An 8370-nucleotide genomic window follows, 5' to 3' on the forward strand; every position below is an offset into this window, starting at 1 on the left:
CAATTTCGTGTGCGATGTCAGTGCACGTTAAAGATCCACGAAGATCCACGGGTGGCCTAAATTGTTCCGGAGCCCTCCACTACTGCACCTCTTTCTCTCTTTCTTCTTTCACTCCCACTTTCCTTCCTTCCCTTACGGTGCGGTTCGGCTGTCCACCGAGATGTGACAGAATTAGTGCGGCATTTCTAGCACTAAAAAGCAATTTCCAATTTCGAATTCCTGGCTTACTGAGGAAGGGCAGCTCTGATGCCTCAAACAAATAAACAAAAAACTCAGGCAATTCTTTTTGCCCAGAAGTGCAAAAGTTGCATCGAAACTTATTACCGAAATCTTCGAGATAAGTCTGAGTAGGGCAGTGTAGGTAACTCGAGTGACGATGATGAAAGCGATCTGATTATTTCTATTTATTGATTTGTTTTGTATACTCTCAGGGCCAAAAAATCATTGTAGAGGAAAGCGACTTAAGTGGGAACAAAAATTAACAAAAGGAGTTGACACGTAGAATGCTATGAAATATAGCTCTTAGTTATACATGGCTAGATATGGCGTACTTGCGTACCGTATTTTCCGGTATATAACACGCGGCTTTTTTTTTCAAAAATCTTGCTGGTGCGTCCTATACAAGGGTGCGTCTTATATGCGACTTTTTCTGTTTTTTTTGCGAGTTCAGAAATTACTCAGGTCCATGTTCAAGCTTTTTTCACCGAAAAAACATCACTACCAATGACGCGGTTTTAACACGGTTAATACTTCAATACGGGGACCACCGAGAGCAACTTTATTATTAAACGGTGGGGATGACGACTTCCGGAATCATAAACCCGCGACCGTTTCGCAGGCCCCAAGCAAAAGTAATGTGAAATGCCAAAAGATGGCGACAATCGCGTTTCTCGCCATTGTCAAGACCATGGAGGTAAAAAAACTAGGAGGGAGTGCGCTCAGCCTCTGCAAGCCATCCTCCTCTGACGCCGCTGCCGAGGGCCCTTTTGCGCACTGACTCATGGGAAATAGGCCCTCCTCCACAGTTACCAGACTGCCAGCCAGCGGTGCTTTTTAGTGAACGTCCGTGCTCCGAAGTAGCGCAGCGCAGCGCTTTGGCGGAATGCGTACCGAGCTCGAGGTTGTCTGAAGGCTCCGCGTCTCTGTTGATTACACTCTTGAGTTTTTGGGTGCACTGTAGAAAACTGCGGGTAAACTTTTCATCAAAGGGTGCGGCCGCGACCTCGTCACTGTTCAACTGTGGTTCATAAAGAGAATGGAGATGAATTCCTTTCGTCGTTATACACACATACGGAGCGTTTATTTCAGCGCATGCTATGAGCGGAGAACTCGAGAGTAGGCGAAGAAACGAGCCTCTAAAAAAGGGTGCAGCGGCTTCCAGAGCGCTCACGGCGGACGGACATGTTGAACGAGCGCTCCGGCGCGCTGCGCAAGATTCTATTTCTCGGGCAGGCGGACTTCGGCCCGCCCATGGGCCCTCCGTTCTCCGCTATTCTCAAGGCACAAGTCGTGCCGAATACGCGCGCGCACATAGGCGGTTCCGACGTGAAATTCAGCAGTGAAGTATTTCTCTCTCTCTCGCTGTCGAGAGAGTGCCGGCGGCTTTACGTCTGCCCCTGCGCGGGGTCTCCCGGCCACTGCGCACAATCACTTACAAAAAGAAGTAAACTGTATGTATACATAGCCGCGCGCTCGTAGCGTCACCCAACAAACACAAAACCTCCTCAGAAACTCCAAAAAAGGATGGAATGTCCCAGTCCCAGTACAGCATTTATCAAACGTTTCCAGGCCATCGAGGCAAGACATAGAAACACAAGAAAAAAGGCAGTGCTCCCACTAAAGGTCTAGAAACGTTCTTTCGAGAGTTTTAAGCAGCAACAAAAAAGAATTAATGCATTTTGGTCCCAGAAAGGTAACTGCGTATAACGTTTTGGGACCAATGGTTTGCAACAAGAAATAAAAATTGACAGCTCGCTCTCTTTTCTCTCTCCCTCGCGCCACAAGCTGCGGGGAGAGAAGGTTTTCCTCTTGCACTCGCCGTTTTGAGAGATGAAACAGCAGTTTCATTTGAACAGCCGAAGGAAACGGTAGACCCCGCATCTCTCTCGGCGCATGCGTTTCTCGCACGTGGGCTGGCGGCTCCATGCTGCAGGCAGGCGCGGCGGTCTGCATTTTCATCGCGCCGCCGGCAGCGGCGGTCACCAGCTTTCACGTCTTCTAGCGTTTTCCCTGCTTGCGCCCAACTTCAACATTATGTGGTGGTCCCTCCAGGCGTCTCCGACTCTCGGCACTCCTCGCTGCGCCGCTGTCTAGCAGAAGTGCAGTAATGGCCTCCCGTCGCTCGCCCGGCTTCCTCGCTGGACGGACGCCATTTTGCGCGCGCTTATTCGCGCTGCCCGAGACGTTCGAGCACAAGCCCCAGCGCGCGGCAGTTCTTGCTCTCGTCACTGCGCCAACTGGGCTGTCGTGGACTTCGTAGCTACGGATTCACGAAAGTTTTCCCGCGCACCTCGGCGTGCCCACACCATTCCTTTTGGGACTGATGCCGTGGCGGCGCATCGCAAGTTTTTTGCGCAGCTCCACGGCCCTACTGATGCCGCTGTTCGAGGCGGCGTTCGCGGCAGCGGAGTTCGTGGCAATAGGTGACTCCTCGCACGCACCCTGCATTCCTCAGCGCCTCCGACGACTGCAGCACGTTGGTGGTGGCAGCGTGGCCGTCTACTACGGTCTGAGGCGGGAAGGACCTTCGGAGACCCACCACTCTCTTTCTGCGAGTGCCCATGGATTAGCCTGCTCTACCTACTTCGCCACCGCGCAGCCATCCTGCCGCAGCGGTATAGTTTGTGCAGTGTTCGCGTGGTTATATTGACTCTCTCCCACCGGATTAATAGTGCCTTGATCTGGACTCCCAAGCTGGACTGTGCCGCATGCGCGGTCTGCCGCACCATGGATGCAGCGCGCCACCGCACGTACCTGAGAACGTTCACCTTCCCGCCTGGCTCCAAGCAGTCTTATCCCCACACTTAGTCACAAGAAAATAAAACTCCCAGGATCGTTACGAGGGTGTAACGCGTATGTTTGAGCGCTCGCTGTGCTGTGAGAAGGCGCAGGACAGAAGACTGCGTTTAATTTATGGTTTCAGCTGTTGCAGCCTTGTATTTCATCCCTGGGTTTCCGTAGGCAACGTCGTCAAGGTATGGTGGTTTATTTTAATTATTTAATTTATTTATTTATTTAAGCAAACTGCAGGCCCTTTTCGCACTTTTTTTTATTTTCGCCTAGTAGAACTAATACTTTTTTTCTGTTTTGATAACACGTCGCTGAAGCTGGCTCCGAGTCTCTAAGCGTGAGGTGGGTTACAACTTGAAGAAAATCCGTGACCTGAAACTGCGTGTCTGCAGCGTACGCCCATCTCGTCTTTTCTTTTGTCACCCAAGTTGCTCTTTACATACGTTTGCTTTTGCGTGTGCATATCTGCTTTTGTGGCCCTTAGAATGCTCGTTTAAGGTGCATCAACTTTCAGCCTGTATTCTGTTTTACTTGCTTCATATTGCAGATTTCTCAGGGCTGGAGAAAAAAGTCATCATTATATGCATGGCGCCGTAGTGTATGTACACTGTGTATTAAATGGTGCATATGTTTGCGTCTGCTATTTGTATTCATTCTGATTTGCGCCGTTGAACGTAAGTTTTGTTCGGAACGGACATTCAATTCGGTCTGTATTGTTTTTCTTTGACTGAAACATGAATGCATTTTGATTGTGGTGGTGTATGGTGCGGTCGCCGGCATGGACGACAGGATGCAATTCGTGCTAAGAGCACAGCTAGTGAACTGAAATTACTTCTGTATGGCGCTGCTCTTTGCTCTTATATGGGCCAAATCGGGTGACTTTGTGAGTTCATATTTCCTTTGTGTGCAAAATGCTAGGACATTTCACGTAAACGGATAAGTGCAGAACGGCCGAGCCAGCACGCATTCAGACGAGTGGAAAGGTGGATTACACCACCTGTAGCGTAAGTATGCACCTGAAATTTGGCACATATGTGCGCTTGGATGCCTGCAGGCTGCATGAAAAAGGAGGAATATTTTTATTGAACCACAGCCGAGAAATCGAGCATTAACCTTTTGGGGCTTTCCATGGGACGCACAACTTTTTGGACATTGCTAGTTGTGGGGACGTTTTTTAGATGTGTTCGGGAAAAATGAGCACCTCCTGGGGAGATTCCAGATGTCCCGATGGGTCATTTTTGGGAGATTTTGAGGAGGTTTTGTGTTTGTTGGGGTCCTGTCTCGGACTAATCGCGCGCGCGGCATACTGCACTAGCGGCCGGGGTGGGGCGCCCGGCCGCGTATACCGTCGGAGGTAGCACCCACGGAGCGTTCGTGTCACGCGTGCACTACCTGGCGAAGAGCGAGCCTGAAGTCAAGCCCGCCTGTTCGATGAACGCACAGAGGCTCGCCACTGTTTTGTCACGGGTATAGAGGCTAGAATATCACGGGTGCGCGCAGTGCCGCGCGGCCGCAGGAGCGCTTCGAGACTGTCCGGGATGATTCCCAGCGCCCTGCAGGCCGCGAGAATCTCGCGACGCGGCACTGCAGAAGCGGCACAGCGAAGGAGCATGTGCTCCAAGTGTCTCCACTGCGCCGCAGTCAGCGCACGCGTCGCTCGGGGATGGTGGCCGCTGCGGCGAGCGAGCAGTTTGCGCTCACCACGGAACCGTCAGTGAACGCAAGCAGATGGTCGCGTAGTTGCTCGTACAGCGAGATAGCGAAACCGAAACCGAAATCCAGCTAAGAGCTACCACTGCCTTGTCACGTGAGGGCCTATTTCCCATGATGCTTTCCATTATATTTTTTATGACTAGGCTTCAAGATTGTGACGTCATGGTCCCTCCTAGTTTTTCTTCCTCCATGGTCAAGACAAGCCGGCGTTTCTTTCAGTCACCCTTTGAAACTTCGTTTGCTCCGTGTACGCAGTGCGTACGTAGTGCGAAGAAAATGTTTCAGCTGGGTCGCCTCCAGAAATGGGCGTGCTTTTTGATAGCGCATCTTAAGATCAAGACTTCGAAGGTTTTAAGTTAATATGAAATGTTCTTATGGACATAAGGAGAGTTCCTTCGTTTTTTTTTTTTTTTTGCTAAAACGTGGGCGGGTATGGCGTGAGTGTTGCCTTTTTCGATCACTTAGCGGTGCTTAAGAACTTCTCACAGGTAAGGTGCATTTTGCAATGGTCGCACAAGCATGTTTAATTAAGCCTCACTAGCCTAAGTGGGTAAGTTGGGATGCGTCTTATATACTAACTTTTTCAATGACAGCCTGCATATAGGGGGGGTGCGTCTTATACAAGGGTGCGTCTTATACACCGGAAAATACGGTAATTTCTGATAGGCAATAACGTCCTTTGAGCGAAGTAGGAGAGTCCATTCTTTCGATACACAGACTGGCAAATATTGAAAGAAAGATTTCACCTGAATAACGACCTGCCAACATTATGATGTACTCGGGCGATACATCGGTGGCGATGAGATAAGTTCATTGGGTTATTGGGGTGGGGGGGGGGGGGAGAAGATGGGGAGATTTTGTTAGCAAAAAAAAAACAAAAAAGCAAGCGAAACATTTTGCGACGGGATGTAAAAGATGGTACATCGAGGGTTAATTTCATGGCTCTGATAACGGCGGTTCTATTATAGTTTGATTGAAGCCAGCAGAACTGTTCTGAACGAGTTCTGATGACCATGTGCGGATTACTCGACTTGGATCCCAAACTAGCGCTGCGTTCTGGAGTTAGGGTAGTATTAGAAATTTATGAAGAAGTAAATTTAATGAAGAAGGTACTTTTGAAAACTGTCGCCATGACAAACCTGGCATTCGGTAGGCATTACTAATTATACGCGCACGATGAACGTTCCAAGTGAGATCGGATGTGATGTGAAGGCCAAATTACTTGTAAATTGATATAGAATCTAGAGGTGCGCTCCCATCATCAAGATGACGCTGATAAGAATTCACAATATCACTCAAGCCAAGACTGCGACGGAAAACGCATGTAATAGCTGACAGCAATCCGTATCTTTCATATCGAAGCCATTGAACCATAGCTAATATCGCAGTTTAATGGACTCTTTTAGGAGGTTGGATACTATTTATGTTCTCCAGTTCCATTTTCAATTCTTTTTTTTTTTTTTCAAGCCGAATTGGCGAGCTCATTAAATCACTGTTTGAACGATACTCTGTCGCACTCCAAAAGCGGGAATTTCAATGATTTTATTGCCACATGTTAAACAACATTAAATCATAACGGAATATTTCCAATATGTTTTATTAAAACTATCAGAAAACTAAAGTATTCATTCCTGACGTATATCGAACTCTATAAATCCTACTCCGGGCATTTTTTCGTTAAGCAATGTGTTACAGGATTAAGAACTACGGCATGAAAATTGTAAATATTTCATTTTTATGTGCATAGGGCTGTTAACGGAATCAAATGCCTGCAAAAGGAAAAATAAATATCTCGAGAGTAACCAGTGTGTTCAATGTTAAGAGCATGGTTAGTACCTACCTTCAATAGCCTTTTCATGTGCACGTTTTATGGTGAATGGCGGACTGTTGATTACAGATAACGTTTTTAAACTGCGCGAAGGTGACGTTTCCATCGGTTCCATGTCGCCTGCATCGAAATGCCGCCAGCTTGCGCGACACTAAACCGGCCATATAGTTGTACAGTGAGATAGAAAAGCACCCAAGATCTGCCCCTTTCGATAATAGGGGCGGTGATAAAGTGAGACCTTTTTTTGACAGTTTTTGTTTTTCTGTCACCGATGTGTTTATGTCGCATACATTTTGCGACGGGATGTAAAAGATGGTAAATCGAGGGTTAATTTCATGGCTCTGATAACGGTGGTTCTATTATAGTTTGACTGAAAGCAGCAGAACTGTTCTGAACGAGTTCTAACGACCGTGTTAGGTTTACTCTTCTTGGATCCCAAACTGACACTGCGTTCTGGAGTTAGAACAGTATTATAAAGAAGTAAACTTAATGAAGAAGGTGCTTTTGAAAACCGTCGCCATAACAAAAACGGCATTCGGTAGGCATCACTAATTATATGCACACAATGAACGCTCCATGTGAGATCGGATGTGACATGAAGGCTAAGTTTATGTTTTTATGTCGCATACGTAACAAGGAGTAGTAATTTAGCAGTGAATAATCCTGCGAGAAAAACTTCGTTAAAAACATATGTTGGAGGCCACTGATACACTTAGTAGCAGGTTTTCCAGCACACGCATATATGTCGTACGTAACTAGCAGACTTGTTTTCAGTATATTGAATTGGTATAATAGTTTTTTCGCTTGGAATCAAAAAGAAGAATGTTGTCAGAATGTTGTCAAAGTGCATATACTCTGTTCGCATTTCTGTGCAAGTAACACCTGAAATGCCAAAGCTACAGATGGCTGCAAGTTCTTTTTTCACAGACGCTGGCCTCAAGACATTTTGCTCTCGAGAAAACATAGCATCAGAATAGGGGAGTAATTACACTCATCGGAAACTTGCTAATGCATAGGGGAACTATATGCGGTCAAAGGTTATCGCCCCCCCAAAAAATACGGTTGGGTTGTGGAATATTGCCCGAAAATAACTCAAACATGCATTCGTCAGCGCTCGCCACGAATACTCCTCCGGAGTGTGCAGCCTAAAGTCTCCTATATTACCAGTGATGAGTTTTTGACATGGTAAATTGCACGTAACTCATTTCGAAAACTTGAAAACCAGTTTGGACCAACTTTCTTAGTTGCACCAAGCAGGAACCCGCAAGGTTATTTCACCTGTACGTTGGCTCGGTGCCTCCTTAGCATGTACGTGAGCGTTTCCAGCGCAGTTTCACCGAGAAGTTGGAAAATTAAACCCTTGACTTGGAAACCAAGAGGCATTTCGTAGTAGATGTGAAAACCGCAGAACTCCCAGAGCGTAAATTCAGTCTATGTGTGCCTCCCAGGCAGTCCAGTCACCTTCGCGTGTCGCTAGAGGAGCGCCTTCAGCCTCGCCCATTTCGATCGTTGAAAATTGTTGAAACCGAGGTATTCGACGGCGTCCTTGGCCTGGCCACGAAAAAAAAAATTGGCGGAGAAACTTCCAAGGTTTTAGAAACACGCTACTCAGCGGACCCCCTACGAACGGTTGAGGACTCGAGATTCGTGAACGTTCGGCCGCTGACTTGAGCAGTTCATCTGGCGGCGACCTTTATTAAGTCTTTCGAGCTCACCACTCATTTTATCCTTTACTTTAATGCAGATATCCTTTCCACAGCTTACACGACAGATTCTCAGTCAATTTCGCGCTCGCATATAGCGGAAACATTTTTTGGTCG

This window comes from Amblyomma mixtum, chromosome 9 (assembly GCF_055824585.1).
Source record: "Amblyomma mixtum isolate Tamu chromosome 9, ASM5582458v1, whole genome shotgun sequence".
In the NCBI taxonomy this organism is placed as follows: Eukaryota; Metazoa; Arthropoda; class Arachnida; order Ixodida; family Ixodidae; genus Amblyomma; species Amblyomma mixtum.